This window comes from Stigmatopora nigra, chromosome 13, assembly GCF_051989575.1.
Source record: "Stigmatopora nigra isolate UIUO_SnigA chromosome 13, RoL_Snig_1.1, whole genome shotgun sequence".
Taxonomy (NCBI): domain Eukaryota; kingdom Metazoa; phylum Chordata; class Actinopteri; order Syngnathiformes; family Syngnathidae; genus Stigmatopora; species Stigmatopora nigra.
The window spans coordinates 9,460,211-9,484,890 of NC_135520.1; the positions used below are offsets into that span (position 1 = coordinate 9,460,211).

The window sequence follows — 24,680 nt, forward strand, 5'->3', positions numbered from 1 at the left end:
ATCTATAAATCACAGTTGTGTACATGGACAAAGATAAATGATACTTTCAAATTCTGAAACATGGGCTGATGGGATTTTAGAGAGTTTTAAGAGCTTCTATTTTACTCATTTAATCAGTATGTGGAAAAAACAAAGGAGGGGGTCGCTACATTTGTGAAGAACGCCATTGCTTACACAAGTGGACAGTAAAACTTCCAAATATTTCCCTCTCCAAATGCTGATGTGTGCCTTTGTAACGTATTGCTTTTGATCAAAGTCAGATGACGCTTGATGGCGGGGATTCTCGGCTCCTATCGCTTTATCCAAACAATCCCAATAACAAAAGGGTGTTTCCTTGGAGTGTTTCGACAAGCAGCTGTGAGAGCACAGGAAATCGCACATTTTTTGACAGGAAGTTCCGTCCACGCACAAACTTATATACACACACATACACGTCGACCCAGCCAGGAAGCCGAGCCAACTTGGCTCACCGGTTCATTCATAAATCTTGCGCACACATACGTACACAACCGCTGAGTGTAACTGGCAAGGCGAGCAGACGAGGTTCATGCGGTGTCACACGTGGAGATGAACACACCTCTGACAGGATGTGGATAGGTCAGAGGCCCATGAAGGCTGGGTTTACTTGTGGGCGGCTTATTGGAGTGGTGGATACAATAAAAATATAGTATATATGACTAGGCTCATACTGTATCTTTCATTGTAAATTGAACTGGTTCTCCAGTGTGGTAGTTTTATCCTAACTGTATTTTTCGGGAGTATAAATCACACCAGCCAAAGAATACACCATGAAAAGGGGGGAAAAGGTTGCACTGTAGCTTTAAATCTCATTATACTTTTATAATGACAAAAATAGTGTTCAATTCAATATGTATGTGTGTGCTTGAAATTGGGTGTTGTGCTCATCCACCTCTCCGCTGGGTCTGCTCTATTTCCTGGTTGCAGGTGTTGCAGTGAGATCACTTCCTGCCAGCTCCCCCGTGAGTGCGCACGCGCACGTATATTCGTGGCCTCCAGCAATTTCCTGCCCGTGGGGAAGAGGAAACTGGAGGAAACAGGATGAGCCTCCCGGGCAGATGGGGTCACAAAGGGCTTGGCTAAGTGGATAGAGGGGACAGTGACCCTGAAATAGGGAGGGGTCCACAGATGCGGTACTTGCCTCCACCTTGTTTTGAGTACATTGTGGTGTTTACTTTCTCAATAACACTTATTTCCTTTGTTTTTCAGAAATGATGAAGATATGACTATTTTGATGTCACATGAAAACATTTGTGTCATCGGGGGACCTGCAAATTGCTCAGGAGAGAATGCTGCCTTCTCACAAAATAAGGTAGGGTCACTTTAAGATTGACATGGGTCCTGGGTGGGGGGCATGATATCACACTTAACACTTTATTAAAATATGTAAAATTATTTATAGCATTATTGACCAATTTCATACTCCGTACAAGGCTGTTAACAGAAGTGAACGTTTAATTGTATTACAGGACTTTAAAACCCAATCCATTAATAATGTACCCACCATTTGTCAAAGTAACAACCATTATTCAACTTTGTGAACATGTGAAAATGTTGCAGTATTTCTTGTTGTTTGTACATTTACATTCCTAATTCCATTTCCCAAAGGCTGCATTTCACTTAGTCTGAATACTTGAAGCTGTCCAAACACCTGAAGTATTCAAAATAACACTTGCAGAGTCCATAAAACAGCCTGACACACATGCTCCTAAAACATCGGGATATTCTCTGATGTGGGACATACGGTCCATCCGAAAATAGTCTTTACCTTAACATTGTCATCGTATTAATGTATAGAATAGCAGAGGCATCATGTTTCCTGTCTTTTTTGACAATGACAAGATACTTCCTTTCATAGCCTGAAATTTACCATCAGGCCCTGAGGCCGGTGTTACTCATGTAGTCACATACTGTATATGTTGACATATTGTACAGGCCTATTCATTACTGGGGACCATAGACCATGTAAAGGGCAAGTCGTTCTACTTAACGTGCCTATTCTGGAAAATTCTGTGATCATATTTTTATGATATAGATTTATGTTGTACTCCGTGTAGGTACGTGTAGGTGGACAATAGAGCTTTGTGATGTATGGTTTAAAACAACTCTTTGATTGTTGTGTTGGGGCACAACTGTAAAAAGTTAGGTTCATAGTAAATTGCCCGTGTAGTGTAGTAGTCATTTTTTTCAGTATTACTTTGGGAGCAGTCCCTTATCAGCTTTTTCATTTGAAGGTGTACAACTCATGGTTGGGTGATTTTAATGTGAAAGAACCTAGATCATCAAAGGCAGGAGAATGGAAAGAAATGGGAACAAAAAGAAAAATAAGAACAAAAAGGGGAATAGAAAATGTCTTTTAAGCACTCTCTAAATTTCCACAATTTTGAAGGGAGAAAAGGTGACATAGTTGCAATGATCTTTTCCACTCTGTCACAAGAGTCATCATCTATAGTGTATAGCTTATACCTAACTTCAATGCTTTTACCAAAGAGCAAAAGACTTAAAACCATTGACCCTGAACAACAGTTATCCTCAATAAGAGCCAAATTAAAGGCATATATCATCACCAGGCATAAGGTTGTATTCCATTGACAAGATAACTGTTTAAGGACCATTTGCCTGAATGATCAGACAATCATTATTTGAACTGAAAGCATTGTTTTTAAGTACTGGTGAATGTTTTAGAACTTGTGAAAGTAAAATACTGAAGGGAGTTTCGAAAAGGAAAGTATGGTCTGATGTTTCAACCATTGGTGTTTGCAGTTCCCAGTGAGTATGTAATTACAATTTTGTTAGGGGTCCTTTAGAGAAGTGAATATGCCGGCCGGCCACATAAACCTCTTCACAATGTCTATTAGCTATTCAGTCAATGGGAAAGTGAATTGTGTGGCGCGTGAGAGTACGCACTCGGAATATGAATTGGCCGCTTTGGCAGCAGTCTACTGTACTTAAAGGCTCAGAATGGCTGACGAAAGCTGAGGAACTCCGATGTGGGCCAACCCACTGACATACATTTTGTGGATGAAAAAGGGGAGATTTGCTTCTCTTTGCTCCGTCTCATTTTTGCAAGCTCCCCTCCCCCTCTTAATCAGACCCTTTTCAACCAGCTCATCCTAGTACTGCAGCTTTTTCTTTTTTAAAGGAATGTGACCAATTTCATCCTTTAACCAGAAGCATTTTTTTTAAATGTAGTCATACGATTCCAAAGTGTTTTTTTCTGCATTTTTATCTCGCTCTCTTACAACCCTTCTGCTATTCATTTGTCCCTTTATTACAAGTGAGGGCCCTTGTGATACTTGGGATTCCAAGCTGAAAAATAATTTTCTTTCCACCGTAATGATCGTACATCAGCGTCTACTGTATATACTACAGCCTTGCCGATGTTTTTTTTAAATACTCCAGGCAGAGGAGTTGAAAAATACTGTTATGCTGCCAAATAAACACTCGCCAGATATTTATACAAAAGAAGCTGTCACTCATTGTGTTAGTTTTTGAATGGTGTGATTGAAGTCACAAATAGAAGATGTCAACAGGAAAATGTCAAAGGTACTAAGGATCCTCCACAAAACTAAGGATGTCCTGAGTAAGACGTTATTATATTGTTAATTGTTGCCATATTGCAAAAAAATCCCTCTACTTGCAAAATTACTTCCAGAAATTGTTTCCTATTAATTTTAAAGGGCCTTTGGTATACTATTAAAGATGGTGGAATGAATTATAAAATGATAGGTATTCTAATTTTTTGGATTTATGATTGACCTGTACTTTCTGAAGAGTCTAAATGGAACCTATTGCTCAATTTATTTGATCATCATGTGAAACTTATATATGCATACAAATGGATGAATGGAGTTAAAGGACAGAAGGTTCCTTAGGCTTCTCTTTTTTATATTAGTCGAGTGTCTGTCTGCATCACCATCATTGATTTTCCATCTTTCCAAAATACTGTTTGCAGTCCTAAAGGTGTTATTGGAATTTTGAAGTGTCCTGATATTTATCACGGAGCCTCCCCTTCCACATCTCTTTCACTTTACCCTGTCACCTTTGCTGTTTATTTTCCTCTCTCATCCTCCCTGCCAGCTGTCAGCACTGGCAGAGCGCCACACAGACGCTCATCGCTTAGTGACTGACGCTGCTATGGTTCAGACACATAGAGGAATAAAAAACCCTGGTTAAAATAAAGACAGAATGAAAGAGGTCAAAGAAGAGAAAGCAAAAGAAAGAACAAAGACAAGAAGAAACAGAGGTCCGGGACTCCCCATTGTGTCTGAAGGGACAGTGTTGGTTGGATTAGGCCACAGCCAATAATCATAGCCAGATGGGCTGTGAAGGGGGTGTGGCTAGAGGGGAAGATTGAAAAACAAGATAAAGTGTGGGGCATTTTGCATGACGGGGTAAGGTTACAAGACAACTTTATTGAGACATTTTGTTGTTGCATCCTCCTTTACACAAACACACGTTAGCAATACTCCTCTTCAAGTGCAACCAGTAATTTCCATGTTACATCATATCACCTCCGGCTTGTCTTTTTTGGTATTTTAAGCCATTTTGATGACTCTTCACAAACCCCCCAATTTACATTCCAGTACTCATTCCTAACATTGTAAAATGACCCTGATGAAAACATAGTTGTTGTTATCCTGGGTTCCCAAAACACACATCATTTATGTTTTCCAGAAACCAGCTTTTTTGACTTTTACATGATATCCCCAACATTTAAAAAAAAAAAAAACAGCAAATGACTTCACCTGTTGCACAGGTTCTCTAATTCTATTGGTTGCTACCAGTTGCATTCTGCTATATGACCTGATAAAGCACTGAAATAATGACCAATGACCTTGGCTCACACACACATACACACATGTGCTCTATCCACCTTTGTGTCATTGTATTACCCCTTGAGTTTCTTTGTCTCCTTTTTTCTCCCCCATCTGGCGCGTATGGCCTCTTGGTGGTAATTCACTTCCTTGGGCACCATCTGCTGTGTGACTTTCTACAGTAAACTGAGCCTAGCCAGCCATCTCAGGGAGGGAAGGGGAGTGGATTGTCACCTGTTCATCACACTTCCTTCTGCCGCCCAGCATCCCCTTTCACGGATGTTCAATGTAACGTAGGGCATCTAAATGAATGCTTTAACACTTCTCTGGTTATTAATCTGTAGTAACTACTACAGTGGAAAGAACTTACAGAAGTGAAGTTCCATTACAAAGACAAGCAATGGTCGGACCTGGTGGGCCACTACATTGCTCTTACTTCTACTGAGCTCACCCCGGTTTTGGCATCATGGAGCTTGGAACCTGGAGCTTACTTCTAGCCAATGGGGAGACCACCAAGGTGTTGGGAAATGATGGGAAAGCAACTCTACTATAACAAAAAAGAAGGAAAAAATGCACTCAGGAAGTGTATTTACATTTCAGGGATATTTAATTTCATTTGACGTATCGTAACTTGTTGTTCTTCTTTCTCATCTCTTTGTAACATGAATATTTGTTACGTCTAAGCATTCGTAAGTAGATCTACCACTGCTCATACCACATAAATTTGAAGGCAATAGGCATTCTGGCACTATTTCAATGGATTCCTTCCAGAGTGTGCACGCACTGGCTTGTGGAAACAAACGAGCCGTCTCCAGCTCTCTTTCTTCCCTCATTTCAAGCCAGATCTATTTCTTTTTCCCCTCTCTGCCTTTTCGACCTAGCAGCGCTGCAGCGTTTCTTTCCCCCCTCCCCGAACCCTCCCCCCTGCAGAGTTGGATTTCTTCAAAACTCAGTCAACATTCTGCCATCTGTGCCTTGTGCTTTGACCCTTTTCTGTAGCACGGGAAGTGCAGGATCTAAGCAAAAGCCAAGTCTGGGAGAAGAATCGTATTGCAGTTTGACTGACTGACTGACCGACCGACTGACTGTTGACACGACAGCTGTGGCAGGAAAACATCACGGGAAGGAAGACTGGCACAGCTCCGGACAGACAATGCAGGATTGTATGAAGCGCTGAGTTCATGTGTAAAAGGGCTCCGTGGGAGTGACACTTGCATGTGTGCGTGCGCACACATTCACATACTATATTCCAGAAGCAAACACAGAAGCAACAGGAGTCCTGCAGCTGTTGTGCAGCCTTGCATAATTCAAGCAGTGGTAGCATCACTATTCAAAGACTGCTCATGAAACCAATTTCTTGTAAAGTGAGCAAACCTCAGTCTTATAGCCATTCTTCTCCTTCTCCATCCTGCCACTGAAGCAGTTACCACAGCTGTAGTCAAACCTGAATCTTTTCCATTAGACCAGTTCATTTTGCATCATTTCATTGTCCTTTTAGGATACTTACAGTTCACTTTCTGCTCAAGTTTGGATTGTTTCTGATATATTTTGGGGGATTTCCGACTGCCTGCTGTTCACTGGTTGCTCTCTGATATTTTTGGGGCATCTCCATGTTATTTCCTATTAGTTTGATGGCATTATAAGTTACCTTGACAACTCATTGGCTGTCATGGATGCTGCCTTTTTGACTGCCAAGGGCAAGAAAACAAATGTGACTGTGTATAAGAAGTTGAGCAATATGTGCACACTCAATCACACAATTCACTTAATTCTGTTCTTACAGCGCCTGTGTCGAAAATATAATAGGTTTTGACTTTGGATGTGTAGTATGAATGAGCTCCAAAGTGCCTGTCAGGCAAAACAACTTGGCATTAGACGCACTAGCGGGACGTACATTTGACACCCCTGAACTCGACAGCAATTTACGATACAGCTGTATTTCTTGGCCCCCGTTTTAGACTCCGAGTTGGTTAACAGCACCATAAAAAAACCTCTCAAGACGATTCTGGTGACGTTGTAAATGAAATCAAATGGATCTGTCCTTAAATGTCTTTGTTTCTAAGAGAGCTTCTCTTAACCTTGTAAATAAGATCAAAAATAGTTCACGGTCCTTATTGGTAAAACGACAGTGTCTTCAGATGCTTATACAGCCAATATTTTTTTCAATTATTCTTCAACACTCGGCTTCGATCCCAGTTTGTACAGCCGTGTGGAACATTTTTTTTTTCTGCCCCTGTGGCAAATCTCTGATTTATGATCTCGGACGGATAGAACATTTTCGTTCCGAAGATGAGTGTCCAAGAGAAGCATGGGGGTTGGTTGCCTGTGGAGTAACAGCCTCACCATTCACCCCCACTGCCTCCAGAAATCGATCCCAGTGCTCATTTAGTCCAATCAATCCTCACGCAGAATCCATCCCCAGCTGATGCTGCACTCATTCCAACCCGTCCATGTTGAAAATATCAGTATTGACCCAAGAAAGCGTCGCTTTGCGAACGATAAATTAATTGAGCGCTCTGTCAAAATGCTGCTCCTGCTGAGTTAGTCTTCCTTTGGGTCTTGATTGGGTGTCATTTTTATAGTTGCCTTCTTATGGGGGGGTACCTCATTCCGGTGCCTGAAGGAGGGAGCTAGCAGGCCTGGAGTCGAGGGAGGGATGCTTTCCATCTGTCAGTCTTGCCTACTCTAAAGTGGCCATCACTCAGGATTGATTAGCTATGAGCCCATTAGCCCCCTGGCTTTCCCCCTTTCCACCACTTGTCTTTTTTCACGCTCTCATTCTTTCAGGCCAGAGTACTGCCTATCACGTAAACCTGAACATTTTTTAGTGCTAAAGTACGACTAACCTACTACTGCACTTGGTTCATTGTGTGACAGTATTTCCCTATCTGCCCTTTTTGTCTTTTATTTGAAAGGTATGTTGTCTGTTTAACTTTGATATCAAGTAGGAGGCCACATAAGATTGTGCCGTGGGGCTCAGCTGGCTCTCCAATTGCAACTTTGCAGCTAGAATCACTGGAATAATCCTCTTCATCTACTCTATATTTCATCTTATCTTGCTCATGTTTAAAAAATATCAACAACATTAGCAGATTGTCATTTTGTGTCGTTAAAGGTTTTCATAGGACTTGGTTTGTGCATCTCAGGACATTTCTATCGGCAAATTGAGTTCTTTGATTATGAGCTTTGTTTTAACGTGCATAAAGTTTGATTATTTGCATCAGTCAGCGACCCGAAAACAGAATAGAGCCATCACAACTCTTTGCACCAGTAGCTTATTTTCTGCAGCTGTTTCAGGCCGTTAATGTTAATGTTACACTGCTGATGAACCTCAGTGCTTTGCATAAACTGCTAAAAGTGTGGCGCTATTATCAAGCCACAGATGGTCTTACAGCGCAATATACTATGAATGACTCTATTCTCTATAATACCATTGACCTTTAAAAAGCCTTATAAATCGAAGTACAAGTAATGTCAATTGAACTTGGAAATGTGCCTTTTATCATCAAATTGTTCCCAAAAAAGAGGTGTGTTTGTACTGTTTTAATCTAGTGTAACAAACAGTGCTCTCTATGAGGTTGGAGAGATAATTTGAGGTTGTAAGGGGATGTTGCAAATAGTTTAAGGGGGAGACACTAAAGTTGCAATTTGCTGAGTAGGATGACAATACTGCAGATGTTCTGGTCACATACTAGAGTCTTTAATAAGTACTGTTATGTGAAACTAAGCCATAGTTTGAACTCCTTCGAAAGTACTCTTGTTAACCTTTCGGAATTGCTGATGATCTGTAAATTGAATTATAGTAATGATTTATTTAAAAAGGGACTGTTTTAAATATCTTATGAAACACATGTACCAAAGGCGTGCAGAATTGAGCTTTGATTTCAGTCACCCTATCATGAACTGGATTGTGTGTTTGAGAGAGCGTCTGAAGTCGATCTTAGGGCAAGTAATCAGACGGCAATCAAATGCAATTCCTCCCAACAGCGTGCACTTTTCCTTCTCCCTCTTTTTCCCCGCATCTCCTGTTGCGAAAATGACAGGCACTTTTAAAAGTTGGCGTGATAAGAAGCATGTTTTTGTCTGGTGAAGTTCAGCGGAAAAAAACATTCCAGTGAACAAGTCATATTTCTCACATAGACAAACAAACAAAAAATATGATCTATATGCGTCATAGTACTGAGGTATTATATTAATGGTGTAGAAAAAATAGATTCTATGAAAAACTGGTTTGTTCAAAAACAGAGAAAATAGGTTTTCCAAGCGTCATAATTTTTTTTTTACTTTAGTACCAAATGAGGTTCTAGAACTACATTTCTTTTTTCAATTATTTTTTTTGAAAGTGATATAGAAAATCGTAATCTTAACTTTAAATGTAGTATTGAGATTAATCAAGATCAAACCCGTGAATTGTTATACTTCAGATATGAGCCCATCCACACCCCTATATCCTATAATAATTTGATTTTTGGAACCAGCGTGGTGACAAATCACAATGTCACCCAGCGATTGTGGCGTGCCAAGAATGTAGACAAACAAAATGTCAGGCACGCTGAAGTGAGTCTGCCGCACTGACACCTATTGAACAAACAAGTGGCTCATCTTGCTACTTGTTAAAAAAGCTGGGTCAGATCGCACTGACATTGTTGAATGAACGAACATGTGTTGGGAGGAAAGCATGTGGAAGAATTCCTCAATGTTCCCAACAAGGATTCAATTGGCTACATATATGGCCGTTTCTAGATCTGTCACAAGACTGGTGTTTTTTTAGTTTTTTTATGTGTTTAGACACTTGTGGGATACGATTACAAAATGTACATTGTCTTATTTGGAGGCCATTTACTAAATTAGGCCTTTCTAATAACAATATTCTATTCAACCATATATATTTGAGTATCTGATGTCCTGCAATGTAGCACAATGTCCAACAAACCAATAACATACAGTATCAGAGATGAAAAAGGGGCACGAGAATGAATGCACTCTAAGCCTACTCAATGGGATTACATTCTATAAACGATCAAATGTGATTGCTGTGACATGCAGTTGATGGCGTTTATCCAACACTCTGACTGGCAGAGAAAGAAAATGCAGCGTGTCTTTAGCCGCACTGCTCTGCTGCATGGAGTACAAAAAACATAAGCTTGTCATAGAACCCTTTTTTGCCTCATTAAATCTGCAGACGTGCCCTAGTTTTTTCTCTCTTTTCTCCTCCATTGCACCCAGTTACTTGTGAGCATATTTTCTGGAGGATGCATTAGGCTCTCACCCTAAAGAGTAGTCATCAAATTCCTTATTGCCCAAACCAGAGGTTGTGTGTTCGATTCCCAGCCCTGGTGACCTCGTCTAAGTAAAGAGTATCTCTACTTACAATTGGCTCTACTTACAAATGTCTCTATATATGAAATATGGATGTTTTAAAAGGTCTCAATGGGAAAAATTGCCTCATGATACATAAGAAATTCCAAGTTACAATGCAAAATCTGAACAATTCAAACATGCGTGTACCATACTGTATTTTATTTAAGATTGTCTTGATAGAGTTGCTCGCCCATTGGCTATTTCCCAACACACTGTGTTCACTCAACTGCCAAAGGTTTGACTCCTCATATCAATTCATTCTGCTCTTTTTCACCTTTTAGGATCTTTGATATATTACATGTGATAGCCTATGTGTCTGTCTATTTCTCCCCCCGTTGCATTAATTGTCCATCCTGTTGTGCTATGGACGGTTCTCCTTTATCTTCACTAACCTTGATAACGTTGCACTTCTAACATCCCCATCCCCCCTTTGTTCTCTGAGCGGTCCTCCCTCGCATGACATTGAGCAGCTCTGAATTCCAGTTCGGCCACACCCATATCTCCAGCCCCCCTCCGTTAGCCCTCTCGGGTCCCAATGCGCCCCACTTTTTCCTCCTCCATCACACTGTCCGTAAGCTGTCAAAACATGGACGGCGCTGCCTTCTCAATATCAAAGCCCAGTGAAAAACGCAAGTCTGTGTAATGTAGCTGAGATTGAATTCCAGTGTTGGGCAAAAATGTGCATGTGCAGTAAAACAAAAAGCTGTCACTTTCCTCTCAGCTGTGCTTTATTCCCAGTAGAGTTTATTCATAGCCTCCTGACATGGCGAACAAGTGTTAAAATTTGGTGAAAAAGAAAAGATATGTTGTGTGTGTATGAGGACAAGTGACAGATCTTGACAGTTGACCGGGTCGCATAAGATCTTAAGAAAAGCTAGTGATGAAATTCTCTCATAAACATCATGAATTCATTTGAATTCATTCCTGAAATGTATTGTAATAGAAAATACATTACGTAGACTGCAATTTTTTCTGGGTACATGAACATGAACTAGACCGTGGAACGATCATGGTCATTGAAAAGTTGAGTGTCAGAAAGCTGAGTCAGGGCCAGTTAGTTGACCACGCCAAACCATCCCCCACCGTACTAATGCCAACCAAGTCATTTATCGGCAGCCAGTCCTAGTGTGTGCGAATGGGGGGTTGGGCAGGGCTTGGTATGTCACGATGACACAACTGTGGCTTTTGTTACGGCCTATGTGAGACATGGTTGTAACTGTCTGATGGGATTTCACGCTCCCGCTTGTACAGTGGAATCGGAGCCAGGCAGTCAGATGTGTTAACGGTAATGTAAAATGACTAACAGAAGCCTACTCTAAAACCCTGTCATTCACCCATCCGTGACTTACCACACACTGTGCTCCCCCTGCCCTCAACAATGGCAGCTAATGTGCAATGCGGGGCAAAATGTCTCTCACTCTCTAATGAGCAAACATGCTTTCGGTTTACGGTCTTGCTTCCTTTATGTCACAATTCACGCCCTCGCTTGCTCCGATAGTTGAGGAAAAAAACGAAAGCAAAACGAGCAACTTCTGTTTTTACAGCCTGCTCGTGGCATATGGATTATGCTAGAGCCTTTTGCAACAGAAATCCCCTGTTTTCCCAGCTTTCACTATGACAGATACTGTGGTGCCTCAATTTACGAAACTAATATGTTCCATAAGTGGTTTTGTAACTTGGATTTTTTGAAAATAGAGACATAGTTTGCATTGAATTGGCGTAATTTGTTCCAAAATCTTTCTTTCTAACTCCTATACCCTTAAATAATGATGGAAGTACAGATATACTAAATTTTTAATCAAATGTGTGTGGGGAAAAAAAGATAGAAGATAAGAAAAATATTTATCAATCAATGAATGAGAAATGCAAAAACATTTTCCAATATAGTGGAATGACGAGTGGTAGCACAGTAAACATACGCACGTCAACACATAACTTAAAAACTTCAAATAACATTACCCGCACTCAGAAATAGCCAAAATGAAAATGTAATTTTTCCTTGTTGTGTCAAAGAGAAGGACAGATGCAGGTCAAAAAGCCCACAGCATCTTATAAAAAGAAAAAAATCCCCAAGTGCCATTTTTTGAAATATGCGGTTCAACCACAAAGTGCTGCCCTGGTTTGAGAGAACTTATGGATTCCTTCACTTTAAGGTCACAGATGTCCCGATTTAAAATCGGAAACATTCTTGAGAATGGAAAAAATGATGAGGCTCTCTTTGTATTCATTCTGCAGCTTAATATAGTAGACAGTAGATTACAGAGTCTAAAGAAGCTTTGTTGTTCATTGCCAACAGTCAGTAAAACTACATTCATGTCTTTTGTTCCACTGAGAGTCAAGTTTAGAGAAGGCTCAACCCCAAATGTCTTTGCGGGGTCCTGGAGCGGCCACTCGCAAATTTGCGCCTCAAAAGCAGAAATGCCGTCTCCCTAGAAGTTTTTGTGGAAACCTCTCTAAGCTCACTCAGTGTGCGATACTGCATCTTCATGTCAAATGATTTATCCCGGCTCCATTCAATGGAGGGGGTTTGGCTTCTTCTACCATGGATGAAAAAGCTAATGGATTTCTCAAGAGGCTTTTAAAAAGTGGAGGAGCAATTATTTTCTTTTTAATGTAGGAAATGTCTCTTGGGGAACAAATATTATCTCTCTTCCAATCAGCTGTCTCGCTTCATGCACGTAATGAAGTGCCTTTGTTAGTCATGGAGATGTATCTTGAGTTTTTTTGTGTGCATAACATCATTTGAAGTTGTTAAGTTGTGTTATGTGTGTACATATGTTTACTCAGCTGCCACTCACCAGAAAAAGGCATCGCATTTCCTATTCATTTTAATGGATTAATAAATCATTTTCTTATCTTTTTTGTGTACACACAAACATTTGCATACATATTTTCCATACCAAGTTAGTATACTTTTATCAATTTTAAAGGGTTTAGGAGGTAGCATTAAAGATTGTGTTAGGGATTATACTAATACAATGTAAATGCATCTTTACTTGCAAAAAATCTGCCTTACTTCTGGAATGAGTTTATTTACCACTGTAGGCAGTGAATGTTTATTCAGTCTTTTTCTTTAAAAATATGTTGTTGTTTTTTTAATTCAACCTAACGGAAGCAGGGTATTTGGTTTTAGAAAATCAGGCTACGTGTGGACAAAGTCTAAATGTTAATAACACCCTGAAGGATTAGCCTTTCACTCACAATTAAATATGATTGGGTGTACCTCTATGCTACCATACCGTCAAATCAAATGGAATTCTGAAATAATAAGCAACAGACCCAGTATCTAAATCTCAAGTTAAGGCCCTTTGTTATTAAGTTAAAAATCACTTTCATATGGTTTGCATTCAGGGTGACACACACAAACAGCTGAACGGAGGACATTTTTGTAAGTCAATCTGGAAGTGTGTGGGCCTGCGTTAATAGGAATCGTTTCTCAGCCACTGGCTATGAGCTCCACATGCTGATGTCCCCCCCGGGGCACAACTTGGGGATCTTTTACTTGATCAGCAATTGTGCCGTGGGCGACCGGTCAGCTTATTGGGTTTGACCTGGGCCACTGATGTCATGTAGCAGGAATGCAAACAAGTGCCGATGTCGTGTTCTTGTGCAGGTGTACAGAATGGAATAGGGTGTGTGTGTGTATTAGTGAGTGTGTGCGTTAAAGAGTGATGGGGCAGCAGCAACCGTGCTGTTTGTAGAGCTCGGCTGTTGTCGGGACTGCACAAACAGCCTGCCAGCTGTGACCGTGTTGATTTTTCACTGTATATTCGGCACACTCTGCTGACTATGTGTCAAGCGGCTTTGCCAACATTTACCAGGGCTTCAAGCACCGCTAAAATTGCAACTTTTTTTTAAATAGACAATATTTTATCTCAGTCTTACTAAATGTAGGAATAAAATAACTTGTTGTGGCCTCTTCCCGACGGTCCTTAATTATTGGTCAGATTGATGGAGAGGAGAGAACAATAGAAAATGATGATCGTCAACTGTCACCCATGTATGTTTTAGTTATGCAACCTTTGCTCAATTTCAAATAAACACTTTTGCTTATCTTAGCTACTATGTTTTGTTGTTGGTTATAGTGGTGGTGGATAATGTGTTAAATAAACAAACAAGAGAAAGAAAGAGAATCCTTACGCTAAACACATGTTCAAGATTGAAATCCGCGATCCTGTTCTAATGACATTGTAAACTTCGGCAGGTCAAATTGCTCCTCAGATTACATTGTTAATTGTGTTATTCTTTCACCTGAGCCTTTGTGTGGATTCTACTGAAATAGCTAAACAAACTGGTTTGGAGGGGGACAAAATGGAGAATTGGTAAAAAAAAAAGGCAGTTCTTAGTAAAGCCAAATTAAAGTTACATTTAAGAGGATTCCAGGGTTTGTGAGATGGTCTTTCCACTCTAAACACATCCAGCTATTCCATCATAGACCACATTTATTCAAGACTAATTCAACCAATAGTTGGCTCTTTTGATATGTTTTTAATATTGGACTGCGTGATGAATAATGTTCAGCTTCAAAATATACTTTTAAATTGATGTTATGTGACGTGATTAATGGAAACTCAAGTTCATACATTGTTATTCAGTGGATGTTTTTGGTTTTTGGAAGCAGTGGTTTATGAAGGCAAGATAGTGATAGTAAATGTGGTGCACACACTGAGATGGTGAAAATAAAGTGTGTCAGCATTCGGCCTTCTGTGAGTCATGTGTGGCTCGATGAAGGCAATAAAACTACATTGGACATGCTTGATGAAAAGGCGCTTTCAATTTACTCTTAATAAAACTGTCATGCCCACTAGAGTGGGATGATTTTCTACAACTATAATAAAAAATACTTAATTCACTTAATGATGCTATGAGATTATACCAAATGTTTTATCAATTTACTTTTTAGTGAGATTAAAGTGAGTCTGCAACAGGCTAAAGGGGAGTTTAGACTAGGCTTTGGTCATTTTCCAATAATGGAATGTAGTCTATTTTTGAAACTGCGACTGTATGCAAAAAAAAAATCTATTTTTTAAAGGATTTTTAAGCCACAGTCAATTAAGTCAATGCATGTTTACATTGGCTTGCCCTTCGGGTAGAAAGTGAGGCATTAGGGTCCTTTATGTATGATTCATCTGACAAATACAGTTGCTGTATTCCTGTTAAATAAATGTCATTTCGACATACTCAGAGAGTGAAATATTAAACTGTAAAGGCAGCAGCTTGGAGGAAAAGAAATGGTTAGATGGGATGCATTTGTCAAAATCTGTATAGACTTTTAATGGGACTTTGTAGTCATCTGGAGTTGGAAAAGTTATAAAGTATTCTGCTTACATAAAACAAATTCTACTTCTCGTAATGTCAGTCCAATTTGTCTGCATTGGTGAGGAATTTAAAAATAAAATCCACTATATCCGTGACTGGGGTTATAAAGTTATGGTTTTGGAAGGAATTGGAGTTTTTCTTCAAAGTATTTCTGAATACTAATAGTTCAAGTGGGATGCAATTTTAATTAGCAATACGAATGTGGTGGTTAGGGTTAGAGAATTTTGGCTGTGCAATGCTGGCCAAGATTGACAAATGAAGGACTAATAAACCACAGCTAAAGCCATCAACATCCTGATTCCCCTCCTTTTTTCTTTTCATTGTGGTATCTGCATTTTAGTTGAGAAGAAAGACAGATTCTGCAGTCTAATCCCAAAGAGCTGAGGGGAAAAATTGCTGGCGGTGAACCCCCCACCCTCTGCTCTCTCTCTTTGTGGTTGTTCAACAGCCCTTTTTCTTGATGAAAATGTCCTGCTGGATGAGGGCATTAGACGCCTGCTCTAATCCCATGTAATTTCCCACAATCCCCTTTGGCTTGCATCCTGCCAAGGAGGCCTTCTGCGCCTTGCTGAGCTCCTATAGCTGCTGGCTTTGGCTTTCCCACACCCTTGCTCCAAGAGAATTTCCTGTACCGGTGAAGAGGAAACAAGAAACAGCGTCTTTCCTTAACTCCTGCCTTCATCCCTCTTTTCCTTTCAGCCAAAGCAGTAATAGAAGAAACCATTTGCATGTTGATGAGTGTGTCTGATTTACCAGGTCACATTGTAGGTGTGAAAGGGGGAGAAATAGTTATTTTCTTTAATGATAGTTGACTGGAATGAAGTGTGTATGATTGGGATTCTATGCATTTGATTCTGTATTTGTGTTGTAGTATAAGAATAGCATAGAGATCAGTTTATTGGTAAAAACACCACAAAATGGAAACACTCTTCATCAAAACTTCCACAATGGAATCTTCATTCATCCTAGAGCAACATTTGTGTCGTGACTTCCTCCCCCCAGATCCCGAGTCACCGCTTTAACTTTTTTGGAAACATAAAAAAGATGCAAACTCAGCGTATTGAAATATGGTTCCCTCATTTCCTCCGTGACTGGCTACACCAGTGGAATTTGCTTGGAAAAGTAAAAGTTCACTCAGTGGTTAGAGACTCTGTATTTTAATGGTCCAGAGGAGCAGAAAACATTCTACCAATGCAAGATTAGATTTGCAGTAAAACGTACAGTGAATCTGCGTTTCTGTGATTTCTCCATGTTAAACATTTGTTGGACTCTGTTTATCTGTGTCACATCTGGCATTTACCTTAACTTTCTGGTGGGAGCGTGTCAGAAAATTGTCTTCCCTGGGAAATGTGCCATTGGTCGGCTAGTTTTTAAATCCAAATGTAATGGCAGCTGTCTGATTTTAAATCACCAATAGTATCCGTGCATAACAATATGTCAGTCCCAAAACACAAGAAGGCTTTCCCAATACATCTGCAATACATATTTACAGTCAGTATCTGAGTGCTTATTTTGTCTTTGATATCAAAATGGTCGCCATTCTTTTATCAGACCATGTTTTCTTTCTCCCACTTCAAGAATTTCAATCAGCCTTCTTTTCTGGTTTCATTATCTTTGCTCTCTGACCTCTCTCAGATGTAATGATGTCCTGGAATCATTGAAAAACTGATAAATTAAATTGTTATCTGTTGTCTCTAAGCCCTAATATGCTCTTTTCTGTCTGTGAATGGGTGGCACGCACCCTTCATTGCCTCTCTGATCCTCTCAGTTCTCTCACAGTGAACAGCTTGGGTCACCGGGTTCAGATGGTACTCTGCAGCATCATAAACTCTAGCTGGCGACAGCTACTGAGCTCTAATAGGCAGTACATATGCATGAGGGCAGTCATCCACAACCCGCTGCGTGTCTGTAAGCCATTTGTTATGGCACCATACAGAAAGAACAATGTGTATCATTTCCATGCTATGGATCATTAAAGTCTTAACGTTGTTTTGTTTTTGAAATATGACCATATATTTCTCAATATAAAGTAACATTGGCCAGGGCTTCTTTCAACGTGTAGACGTTTAACTCAGTTACATGATACATATTGCCAGTGGCTTTTGTGAACTAAGATTTATGAGAGCAAAATAGCAAGCCAGTGGCAATGTCTGGATACCCACTGGAAAGCTGAAGTGACCGTCAGTGAATGTATACAGTCGGCTGAAAACCGCTACAAATTCAGCAGGCTCTTTGTAGCTGACACACAAGGAACATCAAAAGACTCATTGCACATTTTTTTGTTTTTTTTTGATTGGTCAAATTACTATGATGAAATACCAGTAAAGCCTTTTGTCGTCAAGGACCATTTGTCAATCCCTGCAACAATTTTCCACAGTCCCTCCTCCCTCCCACTTTGGGCTTAGTCTTAATAAGAAACTGCTGTAGGGGATATTGGAAGACAAAATTAGGAGGGCAAAAAGATAAAAAGGGCAGACTAGCACAATGATAACAACATACTCTATCAGCAATAAAACTAGACAAGAAGACTATTGCACAATCTTTAATCTCCCACTATCTGTTTTCAATCTAAGTATGATTCCCCTTTCTTTTGTGAGTGCAGCTGCTTCCGGACTGTGTGACAGATTCTTTAGGCAGAGGCCTGCTAATGTACAACGGCCAATGTGTATATGGAATCACTAGGTCAAAGATCATCCATTCAGCAAAGGTCAGAGAGGAAGTACTGTTTCACTATGGGCCGGGGGCCGCTGGGATGGGATGAATGCTCTCAGCAGACAGTGCGTAAACAGAATTAGAGGCAAGAGACCCTCAGCCAACCAGCAGCACAACCAATCTGAAAGATTGGCTTAATTAGATGGCCTGAATGATTGGGATTTAAAATCCGGCCCGTGGGTTATTCTGTCTGACAAGCACTTTATTGCTGAAACATGCAGAGTAACATGCTTTTATTTATTTCATCCCACATGGGTGCCGTAACTTGGTACCGCGAAATTCCCCCAAAACCCACAGTAAGTCACTTGCAATTGGCCAGAAAATCAGCAGAAAGTGACCAATGGACCAGAAGTGTGCAGGGAAATACCCCCAAACCAATAGGAAATGATACAATATTTACAGGAAGTACTTTAAAATGATGAGGAAGTGATGCAAAATTAACTCCTTGCCCGCCATCGCAAACGATAGCTGTCCAGTTCACTTGAAATCGCTATGGATGCCGTATGTTTGACACTCGTGGTTTAAAGGCTTGTTAGCAGGCCTTCTTTTTGTCATGACCCCCTCTTCATCACCGAGCAGCATTCTCCACTAGTGCAGGCCTCTCAGTGCCATCGGATCCCCAGGGAGGTGCTGCGGATGGAGGTGATTTACTGGTGGCCCCTCTGTTTGTTTTCCCTACCCCTGCTGTTGGTCCAGTTAAGCACCCTGCTTACCTACTTTTTTCTGCAAAAGGGCGGGGGTTGTCTTTTGCACGCATGTATAAACGGTATACATTTCACGTGAGTTTCACTTGGCAATGACAGAGCATATGTGACCTGTTGCAATATATGTGTCACGCCAAATTGGGGATTGAGTTTTATTTGAACCGCCTGTTATCATAGCAGATCCTCAGAGTGCACGTCAAATTTGATTTGGCTGACACAACCCTCTCAGGGCCCTTTTTACAAGGTGATGTTCTGACCAAATCAACAGAAAATGACCATATATAGTGAGGGAACTCAATATGTGGATCGTGATCTGCCAATTGACAAGGTAGCATTGGTTGATCACAGTAAGATTTAACCCAATCTGTTGGTTTTCTTTTCTCATGTGTGGAACTCACATCCATGCCTAATGTAAATGAGCTCTGACAGCTACTCCTTAAGTTACACATTGATCTTGGACACTTCAAACTTGCCACAATTATGCTTCAGTGTGACCACTTTGGTGGTGTTGAGTCATCTCAGCTTTCCCCCTTGAACACTGTCTCTCTTCCACCAGTGTACTAACGCAAATCCACACACATACAAGCACAATGCTATACAAATAAAGTTTAGTTGAACATTATAGTTATGCAGCATCAACAATGTTGTTGCGGGAATCTTCGATATATCTCTTGACTTGGTTATTTCTTTAGTGCATCAACATACATTACAGCAAGGTTCTGGAATTGAAATCAAAGAGCAAGTCATCAGTCGCTTTGACTCCCTGACGGCCGGCAACTCGTTTATATGGGCCAACGATGGTCAAACTGCTGCCATAGAGTGCTCAGAGGACCTCCTATTACTGATGCATGAGTTACTTCTAAAGGAACACTTTAAAATAACGGCAAACATGAGAACCTTTGCCCTGCTCAGTGGAGTGAACTCAATAGCATTGCACTGAAGCGTGATGTAAACTTGTCTTTTCTGGAGGAGGGCTGGATGGGATGCAGGAAGTGGAAGTCGGCCGCAACCCCGAGTCAGCTGTCAGAAAACATCGCAACATGCCCACACTAAACATGCCTGCATTTAAAGATACTAAACAAGTCCAACGGTTTTTCTATTGAATGTTGGGCAAACGTACTGCATGAACGTAGGTCACGACTAATCTCAATTAAATACATATGTTGTTGTAGGGGTGCTGTAGCCTACCCTAGTCAACCATGGACAGTGAGTAAAGATTGGCAAAGTCCGAAAGGAATCCCCCACTGTCTTTCACCGATCTGATGTTGCTAAAAATGTTCTGGGGGACACGAGGGGGACTGACTATCTGCTGTCTCAGCACTTTAATTTCATTCCTCTTGCATCTTTCTGCTCCGCTGATGCTGCTCTACTTGATGAGGCCATGTTTTGAAGTCTAGGCTCCTTGATGGAAACGAAGGTGATTAGAGGGCAGGAGAAGAGGAAGTGAAAAGGGAATATGATGAGCCAGTCGATCCTTCTTGTGTCTAAAGGCTAAAAAAAGGATTCAGACGAAACTAAAACAAGAGAAGAAGCACTGGTGTTGGATAGGAGAATAAGATGATGAGACTGATGCGTTTGTAGTATCAACATTGACATTTTATGGAAAATGAGATGCTAAAAGTGGAGAGATCTGGATCCTAAATATGAAAAAAATCCAGGTAGTTCTGAGATTCTTTGCCTTATTGATGAGCCTGTCGGGCCAACTTTTCGTCAGCTGTAAAAGTAGTTTCCTGAAGAGGATCCAAAGAAAGGAAATCCAGCTGCTGCTACTACTATCTAAACAAGTACATATGTATGTTTTGGACATTGTGTTGGATCGTTTCTTTGAATTAATTTGAAGGAATTGACTCGTTGTCCGTCTTGATTGTTTTCTCATCTGTGTTTGGTTGAGCCAAGATGGCCGAGGTGGACATGGTGACAACTGAGTCATCTCGTCTGCCAGTTGGCTAATCCTCCATTGCCAAGAGAAGCAGCAGTGGGTCAGTCTGTCTGTCTCTTTTAAACATGACCATGATTATTTTCTCTGGGGACAATCTACTTGTGTGGTTTTCATAAACCCAGCATCTGACCTATATTTAGTTGTTTTTCTTGTTTTCTTTGTTTTTTTTTTTTTTTTGCCCGATTTCAAATAAAACCCCTCCAGTTTACTCTTATCCCTTTTCTGTTGATATTTAGGTCAGAAGGTACAAAAGTTCAATGCAATTTCTAACACTGTTTTTTTTCTTTCGGCATTGAAATGAGGTCAAATAGATTCCAACGCAAAAATGTCCACTTGCTGTTCACCTGATAGTACACAAATACTTGAAATGTGTTAGTCAGTACTTCAGTTTTCTGGGGGAGGATTTTTAACCCCATATTGAGCTATGTGACGTTTTTTTCCCAGATAAAAATGGATGCATCATATAAATATGATACCAATTTATTTGAATTTTTTTAGGCTTCTGTTTTGAAGTACCATGCTCAATTTTACACACTTTTAATAATGCACTAACTACATAACCTTCTCCTTTACTAATGATGGCTGATATGAGCGTTAGGGTCATTCGCAAGTGTCACAGTCTGCTTGAGTGCTTGTGTATGTTCAAATGTTAAAGGTGATATTTAATGTAGTGGCGGCATTATTACATTATACTTTACCAAAGTGCACAACTAGTAATTAAAGTCACTTAAGCAGAAGGAAGAAATGAGGAACACAAACCAGATGAGCTGTAGGTTTATAAAAGAAGGGAAGAAGACTAGATGAGAGTAAGTGATTTAAATATAGATAGCTGAGGAGACAAAGAAGAGTGGAAAGGAGGTTTAGAAAAAAAACAGTGAGCGAAGAAGCCGTCTTGCCAGCGATTCCGTGACCTAGATTCCCTGCCTCTCTTCTCCCTGGATCCCACTCTCATGAATGTTTGATTATGCCTCCAACAATAGCTGTATTTACACTTTTTTAAATCACCACTCATCTGTGGGGATCGAAGCTATTCAGCCTAGCAGGAAAATGGCAGAGGAATTGATTTGACAGTACGACTCAGGTGAGTCGCTTTTAGAAAGGAAAACAAACTGGCCATCCTCCGTACGTGCATGGAGCATTCTAAGTGTCTAGCCCTCACTTCTCTGGCATGCTAACTCTGGCAGATGCTCTACATCCCCAACCTTGGCTGAGCACATCTTGGAGCATCATCCGTCACCATAGTCACAGATAAACCTCTGTATGTGTTGCCATGGTAACCATTCCAGGACGTTAAGCCCGCCACGGCCACGAGAAGCGCGATACAGTGGAGGTGTAGACATAAAATAACAAAATGGTGCAGAGATTAAAACTGTGCTTATGGCAACAATTGACAAGTAGTGGTAGGAAGGCACACTCGTGATTTTCGTCACATTTTAGCCTCGGTCTCCACGTTGGGCATATGTGCACAACGCGTAAACATTAACATGGGGGCACACACATCCGTTAATCCCATTCCAGTAACCAGAGAGAATTGGTTCAGCATCGGCAATCTCTAAAAAGCCCAGTTTTTGGAAGCTTTTTGATAGCCTGCTCCAAGTAGAGCAGCACAGATGAGCGGCTAGTTAAAGCTAACAGTGTACAAAATTCAACATGACATGCAGAGTAACAGATGTGGCATTTAATTTTAATGCAGTCCCTAATTTATCAATTAAATGATTTCAATACTCTTATGGCAATGTGTATGACACATGGGGTATTTAATTCAATTCAATGCATAGACATCCCTTCCAAATTCTATTCACATCTATCTAAGAGTAACAGCAAAGTAAAAAAAAATATTTTGTGTCCTCAAGAAAGAAAGAAAAATCAAAAACCCATTTAATGACCTTTTGAGGCTACCCTCAGGTGGTCTAAAAATTCAATGGGAATATTAAAATACAAATTGGCCCTCAGCGTGACTGACCTACCGATGTGGACCCGAAACAAATTCAGTTGTAACTCAAGTGAGCCCTGTAGGACATGAGTAGATTGAATTGACCTGGCATCATATTGAGGCAGGCATTTTTTTTCCTGAAGAAAACAATCTAGCACCCACAGAAACTGGGAGCAAAGAGCCATATAGAATTCTACGAAACGAAGAGAATGGACTGATTTGAATTCACAACTCATAACTTACAAAAATAATCTTTTCACAGTGCTCAAAAACTATTATCTGTCCAACATATTTATATACTAAGGACACAATCTCCACTGTTTCTTATGTCTCGGTACTTTTGCCTACATTTCTTACTTTATTTTCCTCTTAAACCAGTGTTTTTCGGCCCCCACCCATCCACTTCCACTCTGATGGAGACCTTGTCCCCTCATGACCATAGTCTGACTCGCTCCATAGACCAAATCATTTAGACTACCACAGTTGCCATGGTAGCCATGTCTGGGTTTGTGTGTACATACTGCAAGGCGATTGGTTGCCAGGGGCTAACTTCTTTCCAATCAAATGGGTTACCAGGGTGTGAAAGGGGGTCCTTTCATTGACAGGAGCAGAAACCAGAGGGGAGAGTGAGGGAGAAGGGGCGCCACCTGTCGAGCAAGGCTATTAACATCTTATGTTCTGGCTTGAATGGAGCAGACAACCAGGGAAACCATTTCAAAGAATTCATGAATCTATTCGATATTTCATCTTACCAAAGCAGTCAAAAAGTTCCGACAAGATGAGCTCCAAGGCAACCGGCCTTCATACATGCCAACAGTTAAATGTAAAATAGCTACGTATAGAGCCAAGCAGTGGACCAGGGACTGTCGCTGGGCCAAGTGTTCCATCTGTCATTGTCAGGAGACCAAACCATTCCATTTCAGGGTTAATTATGTTGTCATTCGTCACTAGAGAAACCTGTAACCACATTAACCTTCCGTATATTTGCGTCGAGGAACATTTCACCACAACACTCTCTCACCCTAAACAAGAACTAATAGGTACCCATCTTAATGTCCATTGCTGGTATATTGCTTCACATGAAGTTTGTACAGAGTGGCTTAGTTATTATTTTAAAACATGGCTTAGGTATAAAAAGATCTCTTTTTCAAGCTGATGGTCTTAAATCTCTTGTTTTGCTTCTCATATTAGGATATTGTGAGTGTTTTTGGAAAAAAGAACAACCAAAGAAGATGCCCTATTGGTCCAAATATATTTTTTAATGAAAAATATATTTATTTTAAGCTTGTCATTGCTTATCTTGCTCAGAAACCCTCCCTGATTTTATAACAAACATTAGAATGCGAACTTCACCTCTTGCCGACTCCCATCGCGTAATATAATTATATTTCAGATAGAGTTGGATAAGGAGTTGGATAAGGGAGGGCTGTGAAATAAATCAACAACATAACCGAAAAGAATTGAAAGTCGATAAGGTCCAAAAGAGCTGATTCGTTGTCACGGTGCCATATATTGACTAATCACATAAGTGATCTAACAGCTGAAGTTCAGGTGTCAAATGACTTTTCAACACATACATATGGTATAACTCGTATACCTGAGCCAATACTAACGTAATGAAATCCTCCACACTTTGGTGGGTGCAATGGATCCTTTTAATCTGTGACCCATAAGGCCCCTTCATTGCATGGTTTGACGTAAATGTATTATGTTGATTGGTTAATGATATTTTTTTTAAATATAGATGTATTTCTTTATTTGGAAAAGGAACCTGAATCTAGCGTTAAAGTTCCACTTTCACAGACTCCTGTCAAAGAGTATTTAAAAATATACAATCACAAGGCAAAACACGTCAATAATTATTGAAATTTAAAAGA

At 40.3% G+C, this 24,680-nt stretch overlaps 1 long non-coding RNA gene across 1 annotated transcript in view; it reads left to right on the forward strand.

The window, feature by feature from the left end:
• Positions 1-24,680, forward strand: part of LOC144206658 (uncharacterized) — a 52,263-nt gene that overhangs the window by 17,421 nt on the left and 10,162 nt on the right. The window contains exons 3-4 of the long non-coding RNA XR_013328408.1: positions 946-1,151; positions 1,228-1,330. This is a non-coding gene — a long non-coding RNA (uncharacterized LOC144206658). The remainder of the gene's footprint in view (positions 1-945; positions 1,152-1,227; positions 1,331-24,680) is intronic.